Here is a 26,047-nt window from a genome sequence, read left to right as displayed (position 1 = left end):
GCTCAGGTATAATTATTTTGGCTCTGTGCTGAGCATACTGCCACTGGCAAACAGGCTTTATTATAACACCAATAGCTCCTTACTCACTCAAATTTAAAACAAAAAATCCTTAATTTATATATACTCTTGGATTTTGTGAAATGAGAAAAAAAATCTTTCCCTCTCTATCACCCAAAATACCCATCTCTTAAGCATTTCCTTTATTTTCCTGAACCTATACTCTTACTGTTCCCTGTACTTCTCACTCCCCATCACCTCCTCTGCTGACATCCTGTCCATCTTTCAAGGCCTTATTGAAATGTCACCTCTTCTTTGAAGCATTACCTGATCCCACACAGCAGGCAGTGATTGTTTCTTCATCTGTTCTCATAATATTTTATGCATAGTGTCACTCCAGTAGGAGGTTAATAAAGGCTTGATGAATTAGATTGTATTATCAGTTATATTATTTCATCTCCATAAAATCTCCCTCTACTAGATTATAATCGCCTTGAGGGAAGGGACTATGTCTTATTTCTCTCTGGTATTTCCTCCAGTGCCTAGCATAGTATATTTTACTAATAGGAGTTTAATAAACATTTGTTGAATGAATGAACGAGTGACCAAAGAAATGAATATTAAGAACTTAAATCTATTAAAAAATAAGTCCAGCAATATCAATTGTATTTTATAATTTCTACTCATTTAAAAGAAAATACATTTCTGATGCACTAAACTCCAGACATAGATTTTTTAAAAATCAGAAACTTAGTTTATGCAGGAATCTGGCTCCTTTGAAAATAACCTCATAGAGCAACAGACATACTCTAGCCCTGCTCCACACATACTCACACACAAATACAAATGGAATAAGCTATATGTACTTCTATTCCCAGTTTTGAAGGCCCAACACAGATATAATACCAATTCTAGAAAGAAAGCTCATGATATAAGGTTCCACCGTGTCCCAAACTTTAAATAGCAGAAGTTGATCCTAGAGGGCAGAGACTATTGTTGTTTTGCTTTCCATTTTATCTCATTATCTTTGGCACCTAGCATGGCGCCTTACATATAGACGCCATAAACTTTACTACATAAACTTTAAAAGTTTATTTGATTGGATTTGGTTGGATCAAACAGACAAAAAAAAAGCCTGGGTATTGAGAGAGTTAAAGCTAATCCAACAACATTACCTGGAATGCCTAAGAACAGCAGGGGATGAAATGACATTTTTAGGCTGAAAAATATTACCATGGTAACTGAAATCTATCAATATCACTTCTTTTTTGGTCCCCCAAGACAGCCATTATTTTTTAGCAATGTATTTCATATGGCAGCTTCCTTGACTGTTCCCAATAGAATGCTAACTAAAAATAAATAAATAAATAAATAAATAATCTTTGTTCCCTTTTGACATTGTGGGGACAATAATGGTTTGCTCTAACTAGCTCAAGGGACCTAACTCTCAAATAGAACTTACAAAACCCTCAAAGAAACCTACTTCCTCAACTTGAGGTATTGAAGTTGGGATGCCTTGCTAATGATGTGGGATATTCATAGGAAAGTCTTTTTATTCTCCACACTCTTGCATACACCCGGGAACCTTTTCATTCTGGAGAATGATTTCACTCTTGGAACTCACACTTCAGAATCACTGTGCCTCTAATTGGAGGATGTAGGACTACACCCAAAATTGTCATTTAAGGAGAGTACCCTGGTCAGCCAACTATTCATTTCCCAATAGGCTGTACTCCTCTGGACCTCTCCATCATGCCTTCATGCCAAATACCTCCTCCCCTTTTCCACTTGCTTTTTTGAGTTATCTTCCCAGTTAGAATGTAACCTCCCTGTCAGTGGAGACTTTCTTTTTACTTGTACTTGTATTCCCAGCACTTAGCATGGTGCCTGATACACACAAACATTTCAAATCCACTAATATTAAAAGTTCCCAATATGTAAAAAATTTAAATTCTGAAAACAAATAAGAGATAAAATTGGAAATGAACTATTGAGATGATAAACAAAACTAGAATTTTTTTTCTTAAGACTAAAAAAAATAAACAAAACATTAGCTGATCTAATAAAAAAGGGGGGGGGTAACAGATGACCATAGTGGCCTGGTGCTAAGTGAACCCAAGTATAATAACTACAGAAATAATGATTACTCTTTATTCCACAAAAAATGCTGAGAGAATTAGAAAGCAGTTTGGCATAAAAATTAGTTTTAGACCAATATGTTACAGAATATATCAAAATAAAGTCCATATTGATAGATGAACTAAATATAAAAGGTCACATCAATTTCCAAAAAAAAAAAAAGTGTGGGAGGGTGGAGCAGAGAGAAAGAGAAAGAGATACACAGAGAGACAGAGAGAGACAGAGAGAATGGAAAGAGATATTTTGCACAAGTATAGATAGTGGAAGAATTCTGAACAAAGAATAGTAGTCATGAAGGATTATCTGGACAATTTTGATTACATAAAATTAAAAAGCTACTGCATGAAGAAATCAACAGTTAGAATTAAACAAGATAAAATTCTGAACAACTGTTACAAGATTTAGAGCTGAAAGACACAGTATCTTCACAAGGGGAACATTAAAGAAAAAATACATATTAGCATAATTTACCTTTATGAAAACAGGTTATGTGACAAACAGAAATTAAAATCATAACATAATAAAATATTAATTAATATAGAAATTAAAAGAAACAGATTTAAATGGAGAATTAATGACATCCTAAACAATGAGTCAAAGAAAAAAAATCACAGATGCAAATAATGACTATGTGAAAGACAATAATACTAAAATGATATACTAAAATTTCTGGGACACAGTTGAAATAGTCCCCAAAGGAGTAGGAAATAAGAAGGCACATTAACAAATAGAAAAGAAGAGAGAATTAGATAACTGAATATGTAATTTAAAAATTAAAAAAAAACAAAAAAAGCACAAAAGAGGAAATTGTAACATACAGTGAAGAAATAAAATAATTACTAGAATCTATCTTACATATGTGTGTGCCCACATGTGTGTATTCTAGCAAAACTGATTAGTTTAAATGAAATAGAAGATTATCTACAAATATATACATATTCTAATTAAGAGAATACTTAAATACACTTAAGTATTCTCATTTCACAAAAAAGAAATTGAATCATCTGTAAAGGAACTATTAATGGAGGGGGGGAACCTAGTCCAAATTGTTTTACAAGAGAATTAACAACTACACAAATTATTCTCAAAAAAATGAAAAAGAAAACACTTTACAAAATCTTTTTGTAGTACAAATATGTTATTAATACTTAAACCAGGAAAGGCCAAAGCAAAGAAAGAAAACTGTAGAACAATGCCATTAGTGAATATTGATTCCAAAAATTAAATGATATCTCATAAAAAGACTACAGTCATTTATCCAGCAAAAGCATTCACTATGATAAAGATGAATTTGTACCACGGATGTAAGGGTTGTTCAATATTATCAAAATAAATTGTGATTAATTATATCAATAACAAAGACAGCCTAAAGCCACGTGATTATATCGATTTATGCAGAAAAAGTCTTCAACAAAGTAGTTATTGAGTTGCTTTTCAATCATGTCCAACTCTTCATGAACCCATTTGGGGTTTTCTTGGCAAATATACTGGAATGGTTTGCCATTTCTTTCCTTCTCCAGCTCATTTTACAGATGAGGAAAACTGAGGCAAACAGGGTTAAGTGACTTGTCCAAGGTTACACTGCTAGTAAGTCTGAGGCCAGATTTGAACTCACAAAGAGAAGTCTTCGTAACTCCAGGCCTCCCATTCTATCCACTGTGCTACCTCCCTGCTCCCTCTGACAAAGCACAATACTCAAATTTTAAGCTAAAAGCCAAAACAAACAAAACTTTTAAAGCACAGGAGGCATGGGAAGACCTTTTAACAATATATTTAAAGATAACTATCTAAAACCAAAAGATAGTAACATATACAATGAGAAATCAGTAGAGGTTTTCCCAATAAATACAGGAAATAAAGCAAGAATGTCACCTTTTCCTATTGTTATTTGACATAGCTATAGAAATGCTAGCAGTAGCAATAATACAAGATAAAGAAATTAAAGGCAAAGAGGAGGGAAAACTATTCTTATTTGTGGACATCATAGTGCTTTACTTTGAAAATCCAAGAGAGTCTGAAAGGAAACTAAGATAATTAACAGTTTCAGGATGCAAAACAAAGCCACACCGATCAATGGTATTTCTTTATAGTAATAACAAAATTCAAAAAAAATCCCCAATAGATATGGGAGTCCTATTCAAAATAAAATTTAAGTATTTAAAATATGTGGGAACCAATCTACTGAGATATTATTAAGACCTGAACAGAAAACAAAAAATTACAAGATATTCCTTAAACAAACAAAGAATGAATTAAATAACTGGATGGACATTCAGAACTAATACCTGGGTCATGACAGCATAATAACAATGACAACACTAGGCAAAATAATAACAAAATTTGTTAGGAGGAACAAAGTATCTAAGACATCAGGGGAAATAATAGGGAGGGGAAGGAGAAATGAAGGAGAAACAGCACTTTCAGATATCAAATCATATTGCAAAGCAGTAATCATCAAATGTATTTGGTCCTAGTTAAAACACAGAAAATTAGATCATTGAAAGAGACCAGACAAGGAAGAATCTAAAAATTTGAAAACCTAATATAACTTATATATAAATTACCTGGGTGAGAATTCCTTATCTGACAAAAATTTCTGGCAAAACTACAAAGAAGATTGATGAAAACTAGGTTTAAATTAACACTTCACATTACATAACCCAATAAAATTCTCAAAACGGACATATGACCTGAACATAAAAGGTCAAGTCATACACACACACAAAGAGAAAAACAAGATCAGAGACCTTTCACAACTAGGGTTAGGGTGTTAAATTATTAAGCAAAGAAGGAATAAAAATAAATCTCACAAGATTAAATATGTAATTCTGATTACATAAAATCAAGAGACTTTTGCAGGAACAACATTAACACTACTAGGACAATAATGCAAGCGTTCTATTGTGGAAAAAATATCAGATATCTCTGATAATGGTCTGTCATTTGAGATATATGTAAAATAACAGAAACAGATAAAACCAAAAGCTATTCCAAATACATAAGTAGTCAAAGGATAATAATAGATAGTTCCTACCCCCTTCCAATAATTACAAACTATTAATAGTAAGATTAACTCAAATCACCAGTAATAAGAGAAATGTATATCAAAACAACTCCAAGGTTTCACTTTACACCCAGAAATTGGGGAAAGATGAAAAAGAATTAGAATCATTAGTGTTGGAGGATCTGTGGTGCACCAATGTGCTATTTGAAGTTGTGATTGTTCTAATCATTCTGGGAAGGAATTTGGAATTATTCAAAAAAGTGACTAAAATGTACGTATCCTCTCTGACCCAGAGGTTCCACTGCAAGGTAATGGAGTCACTGAGGTCAATGATAAAAAGCAGCATTATTTATATTACCAAATAATTGGAAACAAGGTAGATGCCAACAGATTGGGCAAAATCAAAACTAGTTGTGTTACATGAAAGTAATGGAATTCCTGAAAACTCAGGGGAAATAAATCTTACTACCACAGTCCCTAGCACTGTCAAATACTCAATATAAGGTGCAGATATGGTGTGATCATTGGAAATGATACTAAACAAGATGTATTACCACTCGCCCTAAGAACCAATGAATGTTTCCATATGATTTGTAAATGAAACCTGTGTTTCTTTCCTCTATTAGAATTTGAACTGCTTAAAAGGGGAGTTTTATTTATTTTTATTCCATTATAGTACAGTGCTTTGTGCACAGTAAGCTCTAAGCAAATGTTTTTCATCCATTCATTATTGAGATATAAGAAATTAAGAATATTATAAAGATAGAAAAGCATAGGAAGACTCATACGAACTGAAACAAGTAGAACCAGGAAAACAATTTACACAATGACAACAATATAAATATAAAGAACAACAATAAAACTATCAAAAAAGATTTCTTCAAATGTATTATTAAGACAGATATGAGACAGTAAATGGAGTACCATGGTTGTAGAACTCTGAATTATAATGTCAAAATTTTGATGAACCATTTCATTTTCCTAAATTGTTTTCATTTTCCTCCTTTTTAGTCTGTATTATAAAGGATTGTAGGAGGGAATGTAATGCAATGGAAAGAATGCTGTCTTTGTATTCAGAGGGTCTGCATTCAAATCCTACTTCTGATACTACCTGTATGACCTTGGTAAAGTTATTTAACCTTTCTGGTCCTCAGTTTCCTCATCTATAAAATAAAAGACTTGGACTAGATCAGGGGTAGGGAACCTGTAGTCTCAAGGCCATATGTGGTCTTCAACCATGGCCCTTTGCATCCAAACTTCACAGAACAAATCCCCTTAATAAAAGGATTTGTGCTGTAAAACTTGGACTCAGTCAAAAGGCCACACCCCAGGCCAAGGACAACCAAGGCCACATGTGGCCTCGAGGCTGCAGGTTCCCCACCCCTGGACTAGATGCTCTCTGAGGTTCCTTCTAGATTTCAATCTGTAATTTTATGATCCTTTCCGAGAGGTGAGCAAGTGAGATACTTTGGGAAATTCAGAAGACGCAAAAACAAAATACATCAGAAGAAAAGGGAAAGGACAAATGAGCTAAACTTTCTAAAATATCAGCTCAGCACTCATTTCTCAGGGGAAACATAAATAGATAATTGAAAGTCACTAGCAGGGGACTTGACAAAGAAGAATACATTGCAAGTCTTTCATCTATTCTTTCTTTAATTGTCAGTCTCATCTTTCTGTCTATATTTTTGTTCCTTGCTTGTTAGTAAATTAGATTACAAGCACAAGGGGTCCGGGTCCTATTATTGCCCCATTCTCTGCAGGGCCTAGGTTGTGTTTGGGGTTTGATGAATGATCTGGAAAGGTAGCTATAATTTCAGGCCTTTTTTTGAGTGAAGGAACCAACACTGGAACAAAACTCAAATACCCACAACAAAAAAGGAGCGATCAACAGGGAAAATGACAGACTGCCTTGGTTTCATGACTTCATTCTCCAAAAAGGGATTGGGCTATAATTTCTTCTGCAATTTACTACAACCTATTTCTCTTGGGGCATATTTTAAAATATACCTTGCACTAGAAGGAAAAGTTAAAATAAATTACATGAAGGAAGAGGCAGGTTAAATATAATAGTTCATACACAGACACAACCACTACTACAACCAATAGCTACAGCATCCCCTTACTGAATTCCTACAATGGGAGCCAAGGACATCAAGGGAGAAATAGGGATGATTCATAAGCAATGAACCAAGATGTGGAGTTGGAAGGGGTAGCAATGATAACTTTTAACAGCTATTTGGAGGGCTCCCTTCAGGCAGGGTGGTGCTGTGCAGGAAATCTTCCTGGACAAAGCAGTTTAAAACTTTGCTAAGCATATGAGGTTTGTTTGTTTGTTTTTTGTTTTTGTTTGCTTTGTTTTTTGACTCATCACCCTACCCAAAAGCTCCCACACAAGATAAATGGCAGAGAGTAAGACTTGAGTAGCTAACAACGAAAAAAAGAAAATGGGAAGAAAGCAAGAACTGGTGCTGGGGAGCAGTTCAACAGCACCCATGTGGAGGGTAGTGACTGAGATGAGGTAAGGGGAGAATGGGAGAGAACAGGAGAAGAGAGCACTAGAGATGGTGACTGCTCTGATGCACCATGTGGCTCTCCTGCTATATGAGCTCTGGTCCCATGTAGACACTTTTTGACACATGTGGAATAACAGAACTTTATCTAACATCCCTCCCCACATTACTCGCCTGTCCTCTAGCATTCCTTGGTAGCGTGTTCTCTGCTTATGTGTTTGGTTGTTTTTGACACTGGTTGCTTTCTCCCTTTTTAAAAAAAGTGGTTGACTTGGATACATGTATTTGGTTGTTTCTATTAATTCTGCACTATGAGTGTGCAGGTGTTTATATAGTGGGGAGAGAGGAAGGACAGCTCTGAAAGTTCAAGAAATTGACCAAAAAACTTCCTGGTGCAGGGCTGGAATTCCAATCCCAGGCCCATTGTTAGAGAATCTCTCTCTAACTGGGTGCATAATTCTTATCCATTTATCCTGTGTTTCCTTATACTATTGTAAGCTCTCCAAAACAGAATTTTAAAATGGCATTCTGGACCATTCATCTGACTAGATAAAAAGATCCTAAATTCCCATTATGGTCATAACCATAGGTGGAGTTAAATAGACTCCTGAGGCTAAACCCTCCCCACCCCATCTCCTTTCTCCAATGGGTTTTGCTGACATTGTACTCTCTCAGTTCTCCTCCTCCCACCACTCTGGTCACACCTTCTCAGTCTGCTTTGCTGCATCATCATCCATGTTCCAACTTCTAAGATGTTCTTTAGTCCCTGTTCTCTGCTCTCTCTACACCTTCTCTATTTTAGTTGTATAGGCATGAAGTATTGAGGGCCAGCACTAAGCTGGTGGAACTTGGAGATGAGAAAACAGAGCATATATGAGATGTTAAGAAGGTAAGATGGACAGGATTTGGCAACAGATTAGATAATGTGAGATATTAAATATGTTCTCATCTGCTCTCATGCATTCCCCTATCATCTATCTCTATGTAAGTATCTTACAGAATAATTTTGAGTCTTGCTCCAGAGTTCTATGGCCACACCAGCAAATGCCTTTTGGACATTTCCATTCATTTGGATATACGGTATGCATTTCAAATTTAACATATCCAAAACAGAGCTCAATCTTCTTTTCCCCTCCAAACTCCATCCTACCGAGGGCACCACCATCCATCCAGTCACCCTGGTTCAGAACTTTGGACTCATTCTTGATTCTCACTTATCCACTTCCTAGATCCAATTATGGGCTAAGTTTTGCTGATTCTATCTCCACAGCACTTCTCTCCACTCATGTTGACATCAACTTAGTCCGGGCCATGATTATTGCTCTCCTAGATTGTTTTAATAGCCTCCTAATTGGTCTTCCTGCCTTAAGTCTTGCGCTCCTCCCATCCATCACACAGCTGCCAAACTGATATTCCTAAGACAGTTCTGTTCATGTCACCCTCCTCCTCCCTGCCAAAAAAAATGTTCCAGTGTATCCTTATTGTCTCTAGGATCAAATACAAAGCTTTCTATTCAACATTTAAAGCCTTCATAATCTAGCTCCAGTCTACCATTTAAGGATCATCATATATTATTCCCTTTATATACCTCATGTTCTAGACCAGGGGTGGGGAACCTGTGACCTCAAGGCCCCCTGTGGCCTTTTAGGACTTTGGGTGTGGCTTTTTGACTGAGTCCAAGTCTTACAGAACAAATCCTTTAATAAAAAGGGATTTGTTTTGTGAAGTTTGGATTCAGTCAAAGGTCTGTACTTGAGGACCTAGAGGACCTTGAGGCTGAAGGTTCTCCACCCATGATCTAGACAAACTGGTCTATTTGAAGTTCTCCATACATCACATGGCAGTTCTCATCTCTTAATCTTTGCAAAGGCTAACTCCCACATCAGAAATATCCTTCCTCCTCACCTTTACTTTATGGGTTTGCTAGATTCTATCAAGTCTTATCATACGTGAGGCCTTTTATTGCAACTCATCCCCCCAATTTGTTTGCATTGATTTTACATACATTTTGCATCCATCAATGTATGTATGTTTTTTTCTCTTTAATAGATTTCAAGTTCCCCAACAGCAGAGAATGTTCTGTTTTTGTCTTTGTATCTTAGTATTTGTAGTTGTAACAGTGCCTGGCACGTAGTAGGTATTTAATAAATGCTTGTTGAACGAATATTAATAAAACTTACAACATCATACATATTTAAAAAATAGTTGTATCATCACATCCCTGGCTCTTACTGAGTTTACAGAGAACTCAAACCCATGTCTTTTCTATGAACTGCTTACAACGCAGATCTTCTTTACATTTACTAGATGTGTCACCCTGGGCAAGTCACTGAACCCTATTTGACACCATTTCCTCATCTGGAGAAGGAAATGGCAAACCATTCCAGTATCTTTGCCAAGAAAGTCCCAAATGGGGTCATGAAGAGTCAGAAATAACTGAACAACAAAATAGAGACCTCAGCTATTGCTAGCCATTCTGTTTTGACCTGGCTTCTACTTCATACATTATGACCCAAGGGAAAACAAAACACACACACACACACACACACACACACACACACACACACACACACACCCCCTCTTCCAGTATTCTGTTTCTAGTTTCTCTTGTGATGAATTGTCTGTTTTCATTCTCATTACTACTCCAGCCATACCCCTTCTTTGGAAATTCCCCTATTTTAATGCGGAAACTTCCTTTCAGAAATCTTCCAGATTCCTAACTTATTGGTTATTTCCTGCCTATGAAATCAGAAGTGGGAAACCAATCAAATGCACCTCAAGGAATCTGATCCTCTTACATCTCATTGCGTGGTAGAACTAAAGAAAGCCCCTACTAAACTGAGGAGTGGAAAGAGCCTGGAATAATTGGGCTGTCCATCTTCCTCCTTCCAGGGCCTAAATATCACCTCACCCAAGGCTGGACAATAATTCTGGCTAAATTACAGATGTATGAGATATGGAAAGCGTTTATTAAGCACTTACTATGTAGCAGGCATTGAGCTAAGAGCTAGGGATATAAATGTAAGCAAATAAGACTGTCCCTGTTCTTAAGGATCTTATATTCTAATAGAGGAAGATGACACATAAAAGGATTGAGCGCCTTCCCTTGTGTAAGTTAAAAATTCATTCAATGAAAGCCTATTGCTTTCAAAATTATCAGTTGGTTTTCTTCTTCTGTGGAAATCTCTAAGTCCCTCTGGAACAAATGCAACATACTAGCACAGATACCATTTGCCACCTTTGACCCTTCAGCACTAAGAAATACATCTTGGTTATTGGGCTCGGCTTATTAGTCAAACTATAGTAAGTTTGTCCCCATTTTGCATAGGACCTTACCAATTGTAATAATACTCTCTATCTCCCAATATTATTATATTGATTCTCACAATAGAGAATCAATCAGTGCCATGGAATTTTCTTAACATGGTCCAGGATGTATTCCAATGCTGACCCCACAAAAGGACAGATCTGGGTAGGGACAACACAATCATGATTTACTTGAGCCAAGACTCAGAGGAATTGGAGGTCATGGTGGGTATTAACCACCAGCAGCTTTCTGGACTTATACGTCTAGAATACTCATACAAAAATTCTTTAAAACCTGTGCCATGAAATAATTAAGAACATGATACCTCACCTGCAGATTAGCTACCATGAATAAAGAAACTTCTTGTCTATTAATCAATATAGATGCCTTTGGGATAGATGGTGCAGAGTAAGGGGATGGAGTGGGAAGGGGATGGGTGACTCAATCCAGCAGCTCAAAGGGCACTGCTGAGAATTCTTCTACCTCTGTGCCATATCTTCCTGACTTATTGTTGAGTTGAAATGTTTCTTTGTCTTCTGACCTTGGAATTTCTGTGCTGAATGCACCAAGGTAATACTCCCTAAATGAAAGGACGTCAACCTTAGGCCATGCTCTCCTTGATGTGTGGTTACCACCTCCTAGCAAAATTTTGTTTTTCATCTATTCAGAACACTCTTTGGCCATTCCTTTTATTAACCAGACGTTAATATAACTTTTGTGTCCACTGTTCAGGACCATCAAAGGAAAAGTCAAAAGTGTGCCATTCATTCAGTGCCTGCCACCCTTCTGTAAACTAGGAGAGCATCAGCCAATATGATGGAATCCACTCATTTATAATCCATGATGGGCCTCTGACCTTCCCAGGAAACAATAAATTAATTATCCATGTGTGTTACTTGAAAATTTTATAAGCAAACCTACAATGTTACCAATTCATTTTTAAACATTTTTCATTAAACAAATTAGTACATGGACCTCACAGATTGACAGTGTATAAGAAACAATGAATATGATAAATATAGAGAAGCATGGAAGGACTTACATGAACTGATGCAAAGTGAAGTAAGCAGAACCAGGAAAATAATACACACAATAAATACAAAATATAAATCAGAAGAAAAAACGGCAAAACAATCACTACTGCTGTAAAATCAAAATGCCCATGCTTGGCCCCAAAGAAGAAATATGAAAAGAATCTCCATCTTCCCATTTCTTTGAAAAAGTGGGAATGAATGGATATATAATAGAGCATTCAACAACAGATCTTTTAAGTGTGGTGGCTGGTTTTGCTGATTTTTTTTTTCTTTTCTTCCTGAAAATCTATGTTAAAAGGTTTGGCTCTCTGAGAGGAATTAGGAGGAGGCATATAGGGGAAAATGTAAGTGATATAAAAACAAAAGCTATCAGTAAAAATATATTACTATTATTAGTTTTTTTTTTCAGCACAGGACAGTACCAAGGACAAAATTCTGTGGCACTTGACATAACTCTTTCCAAGCAGATACTGATCCATTCATGAATGTCACCTGGGTATAGTTATCTAATCAACTGAGCATTCCCCCAACCATAAAACAGTCTGGCTCTCTATCACTTTAATACTGTACACATGGAAATCAGAAGAAAGTTTCTCAAATGTTATGCTGAAACCATGATAGGTTGCCCATGGCATTTTTGTGTTTTACAACATAGTATCCATGTCCAAAAAAGTGGGGGAGAGAACACTCAAAAATAGGAGAGACTGAATGTCCTTGATTCTGTCTGAAACCTATTTTCCCATTTATGACAGATTTATTTTCTCTTTTACTGATAAATATTAGAGGTAATCACAGGAAATTTATTCGTTGATCCATTTGTCTGGGCTTTAGATGAAAACATGTCTCCTTAAAAAAAATCAGTGTGACTTTGATTACTTGAATTAAAACAGTCTCCTGCTACTGAAGATCACTGCTTCTCTCCTGAACATTTCCTATCATTTGTCAGCTGGAAACTTTAATAAAATGAAAGTGTGTTCTTTATCCCTGTCAGTGGTGGAAACATAGAATTCATCCGACAGCTAGAGGGGAAAGCTTTTCATCCTTAACTTTGGTGCTATAATGGAGGTGGTTAAGAAGTCAGAAAATGGTACAAGAACTGTTTCCTTTACCCATAACCATTCCTGGGACCAAAAGTCAGAACTTTCTATGATATCTCTTCAGAGAAATTAAAAAGGAAGGGAATGGAGAATTTCTTTTTCAAAACTCTTGGTAACTTTAGGAGGATAAAGAGAAATAAAGGATTTCATAGATTCATAAAATCATGGATTTAGAACTGTAAGATAGCTTTGAGGTCATCTAGTCCAAACTTCTCATTATTTATAGATGAGGAAACTGAGGACTGAAGAAAGAAATGGATTCATCTAAATTCTCTGTCTTTGTCTCTCTCTCTCTCACACTTACACACACACACACACACACACACACCCCTGGCTAATTGCAGAGCCAGAACAAGAATACAGGATATAGGATTATATTATATAGGAGTATATTATAGTTCTAGAGTTGACCATCTAGTCCAGGGATGGGGAACCTGCAGCTTTGAGGCCATATGTGACCTTCTAGGTCCTCAAGTGCAGCCCTTTGACTTGAGGACCTAGAGGGCCACATATGGTCTCGAAGCCATGGGTTCCCCATGCCTGATCTAGTCCAACCTCCTCATTTTACAGATGAAGAAGCTGAGGCCCAGACAGGTAAAGTGACTTGCCCAAAGTCATACATACAGTATATGGCAGAACAGATATTTGAATTGAAGTCCTATGACTCTCAACTCAATGCTCTTTCCACAGCTTCAAACTGCTTTCATGGTTACTCTTTCCAATATTCAATCCATTATGTACATAACTTTATTTCAGCCCTGACATTCTCTTGCTTTTAACCTGCCTTTGATCAGGTGTACTTTATTTTCTGCATGTGTCTTGACTTAGTATATATTTGGTTTTACTGGTCGAGTTTCACTTCTCTTACTCTGTCTTTGCATTGTCCACTTCTCTCAGTTTGTGCCAGGGTCCATACTCAGGCTTTCCAGTTTTGAAGGACCTACTAGATGGAGCTTATGTACTATTGACATGGTCTTTGAGAATCCATCCAGTCATCTCCATGCTGCATTGAGGCACCTGAGTAGGACTTTGGTATCACTCTACTAAACCCCAATAAACATGTGTCTTAGACTATGAGCTGTCTTTGTCTTCTAGGAATGCCATTTTTAAACCTAGGCCATATAATCAAGTTCCTAAAATCAATATTTTCATATTTCCCTTTAGTTGGTGGAGTACAAACTCCATGACTGTTGCCCATAGTTACATTTTAATTATTAAATATGCAAAGAAGGCATAACTTTGTCATTGTAGAGAACTCCCGGTGTGGAAACTCTTTCTGTTGACTAAGATTATAACTATTCTATGACTCAATGAACCATATGAAAGTACCAGAGGTACATGGATATTAAAAATGTCTTGCCCAGGATTGCATAGTTTGGAAGAGTTAGAATCAGAATTGAAAGCCATGTCACTATGCCATGAACCTTCCACTCATATATATTTTACCTCTTTCAGTATAGGCAAACATAAACTTTCAGTTTGATGTATTTCAAGTGTGAAGCTATCCCTAAAACAGAGTATTATTTACATAAGTGTAGGACACCATGGATTAGAAATGCAATGTATTCACCTACCATTGTGGTAGTAATTATGAACATAATGGAAATGTCAAGTTAAGAGGTGATTTTTCTCATGAATAAGACTAGGATTGTGAAATGCAAATGTGAAAACTAGTTCTATTTAATATAAACCCAATGTATGCATTAAGAAGGATTTAAATTACAAAGGAGTTAGCATGAATGGATGAATGAATGCCCAAATAGTGATTATATGTGTAAGGGATTTACTGGAGCTGTCATGAAGAAATATTATGAAAGATTGCACTTGCCTGGGTCGTAGCACAAAAAGAAAGGCAACAGAGCTGAACTGCTGGGGAAGAAAGGAAGTGCATGTGATCACAGTATTGAGACAATGGAATAGCATTTCTGCCCAGTGGACGGTTTGGAGTTAAGCAGCAGATTTGAACAAAGTTCAGTAATAATACAGTACTGCTGCTATTAGGCTAGCCCTTATAATTATGGAGAGGCAAAGAGATCTATGGTGAGGAAGGGGAAGATTGAAGCCAGTCAATAACATTGTTATAGAGATCATATGGTTTAGAGCTAGAAGGAAGATATTAGAACTCTTGCGGCTAACTGTGGGTAGAGCCTAAGGCTGTTCCAGGCTCTTTTCTCTTTCCACATTCTCTCTCTCTCTCTCTCTCTCTCTCTCTCTCTCTCTCTCCCCCCCCCCCAAAGGAATCCCAGGTTTTTATATCCAGCCCCAAACTCTCCATCTGCCTATTCAGTAGTTTTTCAGTCATGTCCGACTCTTCATGATCGCATTTGAGGTTTTCTTAGCAAAGATACTGACTGGAATGGTTTGCCATTTCCTTTTCCAGATCATTTTACAGATGAAGAAACTGAGGCAAACAGGGTTAAGTGACTTGCCCAGGGTCACATAGCTAGTGTCTGAGGCTGAATTTGAACTCACAAAGATGAGTCTTCCTGACTCCAAGCCTGGAGCTCTAACCATTGGGCCACCTAGCTGCCCCCCTTTGCCTATTGGACATATCAAACTGGAAGTCCCAAAAAATACTTCAAATTCAACATATTGAAAACATAATTATCTTTTCCCCAAACCACTCATCTTCTTAATGTCCCTCTTTCTGTTGAAGACATCACCATTTTTTTCTATCTCCCAGGTTTAAATTTTGGTAGCACCCTTGACTCCTTTCTCTCTCTCACTCCACACATCCAGAGAATTGCCAAATGCTACCATTTCTATTTCCACAATATTTCTTGTATCTGACCCTTTAACTCTACTCACTCAGTCATCATCTTAGTTTAGACTCTCAACACCACTTATCTAGATTATTCCTGAGGCCTCCTAATTGGTTTCCTTGCCTCAAATCTCTTCCCATTCCACTCCATCTTCCACACAGTTTCCAAACTGATTTCTTTAAGTTCATTTTTGACCACGTCACTCTCTTACTCAATAAACTCCAGAAATTTGATTTTATATTTTATAGGATCAAATATAAACTCATCTTTGAGTTTCAAAGTCCTTCATAACCTGGTCCTGATCTATCCTTATTCTCACCATACATTTTTCCCTTTGTGCTATCTATGGTCCAGCTAAACTGGGTTTCTCTCTATTCCTCACATATCATTTCATCCTCTTTCTCTATGCCTCTTATTGGCCATCCCCCATGACTGGAATGTGCTTCCTCATCTTCATTTCACAGGATTCTTCTTTTCCTTCCAGATGAAGCTCAAAAAGCATCTACATGAAGCCTTTCTTTATTCCTCTGACTGCCAGTGTTCTCCCTGACTAATTAACTTGTATTTATTCTTCATAATTTGCATTATCTATCTATCCATCCACCCATCTATTCATCTAATCTATCGATATGTGTGTATGTATATCTATATATACATATCACATATGTATGTACATACACATACACAAATAAATAAACTCCTGGAGGTCTTTGGGTCTTTGCTGTCTGTCTCCATACTTCTCTACCTGGACTTTCCATCAGCTATGAATTGTAAATGAACATGATTCCTCCTTTATTTGTTGTATCTTCAATTAGAGTGTGAACTCCTTGAGAACAGGAGCCATCTCAGTCTTGGCACAAAGTGCTTAATAAGAGCCTTTCCATTCCATTCACTTGTATGTGTTGTTTCCCTTGCTAGAATGTAAACTAATTGAGCATACAGACTCTTTCTTTGTTTCTTCCTTTCTGTCTGTCTTTCTTCTTCTTCTTCTTCTTCCTCTCTCCCTCTCTCTCTCTCTCTCTTTCTTTCTTTCTTCCTTTCCTTTTTCTCTGACCTACCATACTACCTGGCATATAGTAGACATTTTTTTTCTTTTTTAAAAATATTTTATTGTTAAGTTATGGAATAGAACAAGCATTTCCATAACATAGTATAATAAAAAATGATTACATGAAACTGTAGAATTACTATGTACAACTTGCGATTCCTTTTTAAAATATAATAAAGTTATCACATAAATTTCTTTTTTCTCCCCTCCACCCTACAAATTGCTACCATTAGACACAAATATGTGTGTATACATGCACACAGATATATATATATATATATATATATATGGATGTATGTATATGTAAAATCATTCTATATATACTTCTGTTTATCGCTTCTTTCTCTGGATGCAGATAGCATCTTCTTTCATATGTCCTTTGTAGTTCACCTGGGTATTTATAATAGTCAAAATGACTTACTCACTCAAAGTTTTTGTTAAAACAATATTGCTGTTACCGTATACAATGTTCTCTTGGTTCTGCTTATTTCACTCTTCATTATTTCATGCAAGTCTATTCATGGTTTTCTAAGATCACCGAGCTCTTCATTTCTTCTAGCACAGTAGTATTCCATCACAATCATCAACCCCAACTTGTTCATAGCAGAAATTTAATAAATTCTTATTAGTTGACTGGCAGATGTAGTGGTCAAGCAACCCTGCAAGTTCTCCTTTATTAGTTTGTGAGTGTGTCCTCCTATCCAGAAGGTATGTCCTTACTGCAAGGCTCCTGGGGACATCTTCTGTGTCTATGGCCATGACATTGAGTTGCATCAGGGTTCAAGCATACTTGCCCATCAGTGGAGGGCTGATTTATGAGGATATTCTCCCTTGTGATAAAAAAAGCTTCATACTTCAGAGTACCTTCTGACGCTATTTCCTTTCCTGCAGGTCATGCTTGGTAGCTTTTTGGAGCCTGGTACTTAGTTAAAATCAGAGCATACTTCAAAGTATCAGGATTTAGAAGGATTTGCTTCAGCTACCCCAGGTGGCCATTTGCATCAGTCATATATGGGAGGACTTGGCTTATGGGGGATTTCTGAGTTAGTGCATCACAAGACAGAAGCCACAGGTACTGCTGACCACCACTGCTTCACTAGGGGCTGGCCACCCCGAGAGTTTAGAAACGAGAACTGTCTATGCTTCTGTGAGTCAGAGAGCACCTGAAGTGTTTTGATTAATCAGTCTTTGAAAACCAGAGATGGTGTTTGTCCTAATCTCTCCCTCCCCTCATCCTGAATACAAATTTGGCAGTGATGACTGCTCTAAGGCTGATGTTGACTTCTTTTCTTAATTTTACTAATTTTAGTAAAATGTACTTGCCAAATTTCCTTGGAAAAATAATCTAAGAGGAACACATCTCAGTCTTAGATGAGAGGAGAAAAGAGATCAGGCAACGAATGGCCAGAATTTACAAGGAGAAGCAGAGGAGAAGCTTTGAGTGTCTCTTCCTGTCTTTGGGGTGTTAGGAAAATTGAGAAAAACACTGGGAGGCAGATCACATGGGGAGCAATGAGGGGTGGCTATAACCAGCAGAAAGTTAACCATTTGGCAGAATTATGAAATGATCTCAAAGACATAGAATCTTAGAATGATTTGGGCTGGAGGATGGGGCAAAAGGGCAATATCTTAGGAAAATGATTTTTAACAAGACAGAGTCATACATCTTGGTACTAATTTTCATTAAGGAGGAGGAAGTGGTTGAGCACCAGGAACTTAATAAATGCTTCTTGATTGATTGCTTGAATTAATGATTAATTGAAGGACTTCCTTTTAAACAAGAATGTAGGTTAGCAGAAATTAGATTTAGACCAGTATCTTATACTCTATACCATGATAACCTCAATATGCAATTTTTCAGTGTCTCCTCCAATTTATTAAAGAAGGAACCAAGACCATTGTGATAGCAAGGAGGATAGGAGTTATACAGCAAGAAGGGCTGATGCTTAATAGCTAGGAAGTTGAAGAAGAGAAGGAAGGAAGGAAGGAGGAGGGCAGCAGCAATATTAGCCTGAAGCCAGGCAGTCACGCCATGCAGGGGCAACTTGCGGAGAGGGTCCAGCAGCTTGTCCTGATTGCTTTTTATCCTACTGACTTCCAGGAACAAGTGGAAGCAGCAGCAGTCAACTCTGGCACAATCTGTAAAATGTAGGTTTCAGGTTCTAGCTGTAGCATTGAAGGGAAGGGGCCAAGGAAAGAATGGGAACCAACTGAGTTGAAGGAGACTGTTTGGGGGACTACTGGGGGGGGTTGGGGAATACTGTTTCAGGGAGTTCTGTTTGGGGGAAGGCTGTTTGGGAGGAAATGGGGAATAATCTCACTGGATCCAGCAGCCACAAATTGAGCAACACAGTGTAGAGAGATTTGAGATATGAGGCACGACAGCAGGACAATTCCCTGGGGGGAGCCTTGACAAGCCCCACCATCATGGACAGGCTATTCCCTGGTCCAAGCCCAATGGGATTGTTCCTTTGCCATGACCTCTTCACAAAAGTGCCTCTTTGTGACTTCCTTTTCATGGTTTTCTTGGTAAAGATACCGGAGTGGTTTGCCATTTCCTTCTCCTTTTTACAGATGGGGAAACTGAGGCAAACAGGGTTACGTGACTTGCCCATGGTCAGACAGCCAGTAAGTATCTGAGGCCAGGTTTGAACTCATGAAAATGAGTCTTCCTGATTCCAAGCCCAATGCTCTATCCACTATACCACCTAGTTGGCCGTTTAATATGTATACATAACTTGAATATAACAGGTCACTACAAAAAAAAATAGAAGAGAATGATATCAAGGACTTTTTACAACTATGCCTAGAGGGGAAAAGTTTTAATAAATAAGGGATAAAGTTCATAAAAATTAGAAAAGAAAGAGTAAAGTGAGATGTTTACATAAAATATCACCTATAAAAGTCTGATATCAAAAGTATATAAAGGATTGACACAAATGTGTAACGAGCCATTCCCCAACAAAGTGGCCAAAAGATACAGATAGTTTTCAAAAGAAGAATCTCAAATGATAAATGATCGCGTGAAAACAAACTCTGAATCACTCATAATTTTAATTGTAAGGAAGCCACAAATAGAATATAGTGCAACATGGGTGGTTGTGGGCATCAAGAGTGTTGTTTTTGGAAGGTAGAGTTGGCCCACCTAAACTCATCATTGACTTCTTCTCCCTATCTGTTAGTTGCTGTTACCAGCCATACCTTATTACAATGATTACCTCCATCTTTAGCCTAGCATTTGTACAATGGCCCCTCAGGTCTGAGTGGTCCCCTTCTCTGCTGCTTTATGGGGTTTACTAAGCAGAAAGTTAATTGTAGACTCTTTATAACTCAGAGCCACCAATTAGGAAAGAGGAAAGTTCCTAACATTTAGGCAGAAATTTGTGTCTCTGCCTTAATTTAAAATGTGTGTTTATTTCTATCTTACACTTAGCCTCTATGATTGAGGAAAACTTCAGATTACCAGAAGTATCTGGTGAAAGTAAGCAGAATATGTCTTGTTAATGAACACAGAAGGGGAAAGAGCAGGCTTTTTCTTGGAATTTCCTCAGTCTTTGAGGAGGTGGAAGGTAGGGAGGAAATAAGCATTTATTAAACATCTACCTTGTGCCAGGCACTGTGCTAAGTGCTTTTTACAAGTATTAATTCATTTGATCTTCACCACACCACTGGGAAGTAGGTGCTATTATTATCCCCATTTTTCAGTTCAATGAGGCAGACAGAGGTTAAGTGATTTGCCCAGGGTCACGGAGCTAGTGTCAGGAGAAGCAATACAAGGACTTTCTTTGAGGTCTCTCTAAAGAACTTTGGAATCAGTTGGAAGACACGGGAGACACTGGAACGGGACCACCCAGCATGGCCTGCCCACATCAAAGAAGGCTATGTGCTCTAGGAGCAAAGCAGAACTGTAGTAGCTCAAAAGAAACTTGAGATGTGCAAGTTCAGAGACATCTTCACGCCAAATATTCATATGGAGTATCTGTGCCTGACCTATGGTAGAGTCTTCCAAGCTCCTAGTGGTCTGATCAGCCACAGTGGGACACACTGTACCTCAACCCCAATGTAGCGATGTCATTTTGGTCTTCTTCAAGAACAAAGGACAACAACCACAAGCAGTAGATTCAGTTTGAGTCTCTGCTTCCAAGACACCACTAAGGGCCAATATCCTTCTTTGATCTCTGTCAGCTTTGCCATAACTCAGCCCCATTTTTCTTTCTCTTTTTGCCTAGTACCCCTATGTCACTGATTCTTTCCAGCTTAGGTTGTTACATCCTGGGCAAGGCTATTACAGTTGATCCCTATTGCTGCCGGTGCTCAGTTATTGATGTTCCCTTACTTCTTCTCCGTCTGTCTCTCAAAAACACAGTGAGTGGGTCTCTTTAAAACACCCAGGGCAAGATGATTTCATGTTACTGCTCAAAGACTGTAGTAGTCTCAAATCAAGGCCAAGAGGAGAAAGCCTGCTCTTTTGAACTACAAATCCCAAGATGCTAAGCAGTTCTCAACCTCCTGTTATGTAAGCTAATCAATAATATGCAGTATGCATCAATATACAGCTGTGCTCTGTACTTGGGACCCCTCATAGCAGTGAGGTGATGAACAAGGATCATTGTGTTGAGTGCCCTCTGTGCCATCTCAGGGTAACATCTAAGTCTATCAATAACAAACCAAAGGGAGGAGAAAGAACTGTGGCTTGTCGTTAGTAAAGATGTTAGTAACTCATCAATCAAAACAGAGTATGTAAGGGTCAGACATAAAGGACTGGTCCATTTGATGGGGAAGCTGTGAACCCCAGATCAGTGAGAACAGAGCTAGAGGCAAAAAAAAAATAATGGGGACAGGGGCAGGTGTGGAGCATAGTAAAATGTTTGATTGGCAAAGCAGCAAGAGAATCAAGAGAAGGTTTAGAGCTAAAAGATCATATATGTTATCTATTCCAATCTCTTTTCACAGATGATGAAACTGAAACTGAAAATGGGAAATGATCTGCCTAAGATAATAATAGGTGGTGAAGAAGAGAAATGAGATTTGAACCCAGGTCATCTGACACTGAAGCCAGGGCTATGCCCACTTTATCACAATGTTCCTGGGTGGCATGGGTAGAGACAAGATCAGGAACACGGGCCAGAGCAATGTCAACAAATCCAGGAACCGGGAAAAAAGTGGGTAGGGGAGAGCCAGAACAGGGCAAAGACCCCACACCAGCTTGCTGTCCTCAGTTATCCGGGAGCACAGCAGGCTTTTAAGCTAGGGTACAAGAGCTAGCCCCATTCACCTGATTTCTTGTATAGGCTGCCACTGAAGAGAAGGGAATAAGCATTTTTATGGTGTCTACTTAATGCCAGGAACTGTGCTAAGTGCCTTACAGTTACTATATCATTTGATATTTGATTACCCTGGGAGGTAAATGCTATTATTATCCCCATTTTATAGTGAGGAAACTGAGGCAAACAAAAAGTTAAGTGCCTTGCCCAGCACTTAAACTCGAGTCTTCCTGACTCCAGGCCTAAAAGCTTTATCCACCGAGGCACCAGCCAACACTGAAGGAGGAGCCAGCTCACTTGCTCATCCTGCTAAATAGGAGACAGTTGTGCTGGGACTGATATTGGCCACCAGTTCGCTGGCAGTTCTGGTTAAACCTCAGGCTATTTCAGGGCCATTCATCCGGGTTACTAAGGGACAACCAATGATCAATAGTGAATAGCTAATAAACATTTATGAAGCACTTTCTATGTGGCAGGTACTACATTAAACACTGGGGATGCAAACACAAACACGGAAAGAACCACAGTCTTTACCCTCAAAGAGCTTACAATTGAACTGGGGTGGGGGAAAATAGTACACAAAAGAAAGCTGAAAAGCAGGGGGTGGGGGATGGGAAGGTATCCAGCACAGATATCTGGCACAGAACCCAAAGAAGTACTAAATCAGTGCAGCTAGGTGGGAGAAGAGACTGAGGAGGACAGTCAAGAGGATGTGTAGGAAATCAAAAGATCAGGTGGTCCGGGTCATTTAGAATCAAGGCAAAGCCAAGGAACAGAATAGGCCAAGGGTAGAGAGGTAGATTCTGGGTAGTCCTGGGTAAGGGAATAGGGAAATATAGGGCAATATCAAGGATTGGGGCAGAAGGATTATAGGATCATTGATTTAGTGCTAGAAGGGAATTAAGAGATCATTGAGTTCTGTACCCTCATTTTTCAGGTGAGGAAATTGAGGTTGAGAAAGGTTAAAGTGTCTTGCCTAAAGGTCACAGTTAGTAAGAACCAGAGGCAAGATTTGAACCCAGATCCCCACTTTGCATCTGCTGGTCTGTCTGGTTTCAACTCCACAGAACAAGATGCCCCTCCTAGGATAAACTCATTTCTAATCTCATCACCGTGCAGCTAACTTAAGCCTTGATTGACCCCACTTCCCTCAGCCTTCTCTTCCCCTCTGATGGGAGAGCTGAGTACCAATCTCCTCCCAATGCCTTCCTTTATAAAGGGCAGAAACTGGTCCTCTCAGCTCGTTCTGCTTTGTATCTACGCTCTGCTTCCCCCTCCCACTGCATACCCTCTGGTTTCTGTCTCCCTCTCCTTTATATATTTATATAATTTTATCCCCAGAGCTCAGCATCGTGCCTGACACTTAGTAGGTGCTTAATTGTATTGGATTTATTGGATTGGATTAGGTCTTCTTAACTCCAAACCCATTATTCTTTTCACTGCTAGCTGCTTCAAACAAATACCTGCCATAAAAAGAGCCAGGAGCGATCTTTCATAGAGCATGCCTTGATAAGGACCTAAGAATTTCTGTTCCCTTTTATGCCAGGAGGTACCGTATCTTATTCATTCTTTTATCTCCCTCAGGTAATGCCTGATGTAACACCTCTCCTACAGTAGGTACTCACAGACTCAGTTCGACTTGTTCAACTTCTCCCCACCAGATAACTCCTTTGTATTCCAGGGGCCTGAATTATTTCTGATTATGCATTCTTACTGTCCCTGTCAGTCAGAACAATTTTGGGAGCCTGATTCAAAGGTCAGGCCCACAGGCCTCTTATTAAGCAGTGGTGACTCTTGCTAAAGGTCAAGAAGAGCTCTAACTTCAGGAAGACTGACCAATAAAAAATGCTACATTAGAATCCCAGCATTAGTCCTTGAGGAAGCAATAGGTACGTGCCCCCACTTCAAGAAGCCCCACAGGTGTTTATAACTTTTAATTACCCTCTCAAGGTTATGAAAGAGTGATCCAAATGATTTATTGATGTTGGTAACTGGTGGAATTAGATATGGCTAGAGGAAACTAGGGAAATGAGGAGGGAATAGTAAAGGAAAGATAATAAAGTATGGATAAATTATTAATCCAATGATTAGTGTTGTGAATAAGAAAATAATTAGCTAGTAATACCACTGTGAAGAATCTGGAAGTTCATGAATCAATGTACATGTATAGAGAATGTTCCCATGTAAATCCCTGGGCAATTGAGAAAACTGCTTTGGGTGAAGATGCCTGGCTGTGTGGTGAAGTTTTCTGGATACATGATGAATGTAGAGAGTAAGAAATGTCAGCATTTACAAGTTGGATTAACCTAGCCCTTGAATGTCACTGGTGAGATTGAGTACACAAGGGGCCTAATATCAATCCCCAAGGGATAATAGATTAGATCTGGAAGGGACCTTAAAAAATATCAAGTCTACCATACCCTCCCATGTTACAGAGGAGGTTAAGTGATTTGCCTAGGGTTACAGCTTATAAATGGTATTTAAAGCTATTATGCTTCTCAGTTTAGTGCCCTAGCCACTGCTTTACATAGCTTCTCATAGAGATTCGAACTCAGTTCTTACTGACTCTAGGCCCAGTGCTCTATCCACTGAGCCACATAGCACAGATAACCTTTAAGAATCTGACCAGTCACCTCAATGCCACACAGGCATCACAACAGGATTTTGGTGTCAGAATAAGCATGTCTATCACAATATGAGGTGCCTTTCTAGGAATTTCATTCTTGATCATAGGAAATCTAGTTAAGTTGCTTATAGGCATATTTTCAGATTAGTGATTCTAGCCTCTGGTGCAGTGATGAGAAACTCTTGCATATGTGATATAGTTTTAAGTTCTGAGTAGTCTTTTGACAGTGAAAAAAAAAAAAAAAGGAGCTCCCAAATAGTGACAAGTGACTCCAGACCCAAAACATTAGATCACAAACTTGATTGAGTCTATGTCACATAGAATGTCAAAGCTGGAAAGAAACTTAGTATATATCCAGTCCATTCCTCTTTATACAGAGGAGACAGAGACCAAGAAAGGGCAATGGAGGAGGTGAGAACTTGCTGAAAGTCACAGCGAGTTACCAGCAAAAATGGAATACATATGGAATATATTCCAAAAATGGAATATAATGCCATCAGCTGCTATAATATTACCATCTCCTTCTTCTGCCAGAATCCAAAGAAACGATAAACTATGTTACTGTTAGTATTAGGACAGCTAGGTGACTCGGTGGTTAGAGTACCAGGCCTGAAGTCAGGAAGACTCATCTTTCTGAGTTCAAATCTGACCTCAGACCTTTATTAGCTGTGTGACCCTGGACAAGTCACTTAAACCTATTTGCCTCAGTTTCCTCATCTGTAAAATGAGCTGGAGAAGGAAATGGCAAACTAGTCCAGTATCTTTGCCAAAAAAATCCCAAATGGGGTCATGAAGTGTCAGACATGACTGATAAAGAACCAGTATTTGGAGGGCAGCCAGGTGGCGCAGTGGATTCAGGAGGACATGGGTTCAAATCCAGCCTCAGACACATAACACTTACTAGCTGTGTGACCTTGGGCGAGTCACTTAACCCCATTGCCTAGCCAAAAAAAAGAAAAAGAACCAGCATTTGAACTTAGGTAAGTGACTGAATTTGAAGCCAGATCTATTCTTTTTATTACAGGACAAATACTTCTGAATAATGCCTCAATAAAAGTACACTGAAAAACCTTTTAGTATTAACCAAACCCTTAAGGTACTCCTCTCCTTCCCAAATGATAAGTTCTTTCTGGGGCCTCCATTTTGGGAAGGTGCCCAGACAAGCCAAACTTCATTCCCCTCCCAGCTGTGCTTCTGACTTTAATACAATGCCCCTGTATAAGTACTTTCACCCCCAGCTCACCTCCTTTTTAATT

General features: G+C 38.3%; 1 protein-coding gene across 1 annotated transcript in view; it reads right to left on the bottom strand.

Moving 5' to 3' along the window:
• CA10 (carbonic anhydrase 10) overlaps positions 1 to 26,047 on the bottom strand; it is a 717,389-nt gene that overhangs the window by 564,014 nt on the left and 127,328 nt on the right. The gene's annotated exons all lie outside the window — the stretch shown is intronic.

Source organism: Vombatus ursinus, unplaced genomic scaffold (assembly GCF_900497805.2).
Source record: "Vombatus ursinus unplaced genomic scaffold, bare-nosed wombat genome assembly UNPS02014797.1, whole genome shotgun sequence".
Lineage (NCBI taxonomy): Eukaryota > Metazoa > Chordata > Mammalia > Diprotodontia > Vombatidae > Vombatus > Vombatus ursinus.
This window is presented reverse-complemented; position numbering and strand designations above follow the sequence as displayed.